General features: G+C 41.8%; 1 pseudogene; it reads right to left on the bottom strand.

Annotated features, from left to right (window-relative positions):
- Window positions 1-554: 554 nt before the first annotated feature.
- LOC141503772 (U6 spliceosomal RNA) lies at window positions 555-655 on the bottom strand (annotated as a pseudogene).
- Between the last annotated feature and the right edge of the window lie 920 nt (window positions 656-1,575).

Here is a 1,575-nt window from a genome sequence, read left to right on the forward strand (position 1 = left end):
CACAATCAATTGATCTATGATTGGACTCACCACCCTAAATATTTCTTTGGTTTTTTTTGGGGGGGGGTTTTACAAGGCAATGAGGTTAAGTGGCTTGCCTGAGGCCACATGGCTAGGTAATTATTAAGTGTCTGAGATCATATTTGAACCCAGGTACTCCTGACTCCAGGGCTGGTGATTTATCCACTATGCCACCTAGCCGCCCCTCACCCTTAATATTTCACAGAAGAAAGGAAAGGAAAAAAAGATTTATTAAATGCCCAATATGGACCAAGTATTATGCCAAGCACTATACCACTATCTCACTTGATCTTTACAACAATCCTCTGAAATAGGGTCTGAGACTGGATTTGAACTCAGATCTTCCTGATTCCCATTCCAACACTATCCATTAGACCACCTAGGCACCTAGGTACCTAATCCAAATTACTCCAACTTGGCCACAGCTCTCTTGATTGTATTATTTTCCTTTTAGAATTCAAGCAGAAACTTTCTTGCTTTTTTTTTTCTTTTAGCATTTATATCCCCAGTATTTAGCACTGTGCTTAGGAGAGATGATTCATGAATGCTTAACAGATTTGCATGTCATCCTTATTCAGGGACCATGCTAATTTTCTTCATATCATTCCCATTAGTATATACAGCTAGATGGTACAGGGGATGGAGCACCAACCCAGGAGTCAGAAGGACCTGAGTTCAAATCCAGCCTCAAACTCTGACCCTTACTAGTGTGTGATCTTGGGTGAGTCACTTAACCCTGATGATCTTATATCAGGCCCATCTCCACTCTTCCTGATTCATATCTGGCCACTGGACCAGATGGCTGGTGACTTAGAACAGCCCCCCTCCCCAACAAATCTAATCCACATCCATGGCATGGCATCACCTCCCTGATATCATGGTCTTCTTCAAGAATGAAGGGCAAAGAACAGTAACCTCAAACAACTATAAGAAGTAGTACCTTATTTGAATTAGTTGATCAGATGCTTCTCACCTTCTAGAGTATCATGAACCCCGGATGCTTGGGAAAGTTGGAGTACCGAACACAGAAAAAGAAGCAAAAGATCAGGGTTGAGAACCAAAGCCCAAACTCATTTCTAGTTTTGTCATTATCTAACCAGAGTTATCCACCATATTTTGAATGTGTGGTCAAAGCTCAGTGGCTTAGTCTATGGGACCTGATGCTACTGATGCTCCCAAAAATGCAGGAGCAAGGCCCATTCAATTTCAGGGTATTCTGCACTTTGTTTCTTCCACAGAGAAAACAATTAGTCCCTTTTAACCAGTCCCAACTGCTTCAGCAAGGCTGTTTATTAATTCTTCTGACAGCCTGGCCGAGGAAAGCATGGAGAAAATTATCTGCAGAGGGGTTGTGGAAGAAAAAGCACATAGATGTGTCAGAATGGATGAATTCTTTCCCTAGGAGGCCAAAGCTCATAGCAGTAATGAGAACGTGAGTTTATCACCAGTACCAATTAATATTATCTGATCCCTTGTGTTGGATTAGGTGCAAGGTCCACAAAGGCAAGACCAAGATGTAGAAACTGTTTTTAGAGTTTGTCCCTTTTTTCCTCA

Source organism: Macrotis lagotis, chromosome X (assembly GCF_037893015.1).
Source record: "Macrotis lagotis isolate mMagLag1 chromosome X, bilby.v1.9.chrom.fasta, whole genome shotgun sequence".
Classification (NCBI taxonomy): domain Eukaryota; kingdom Metazoa; phylum Chordata; class Mammalia; order Peramelemorphia; family Peramelidae; genus Macrotis; species Macrotis lagotis.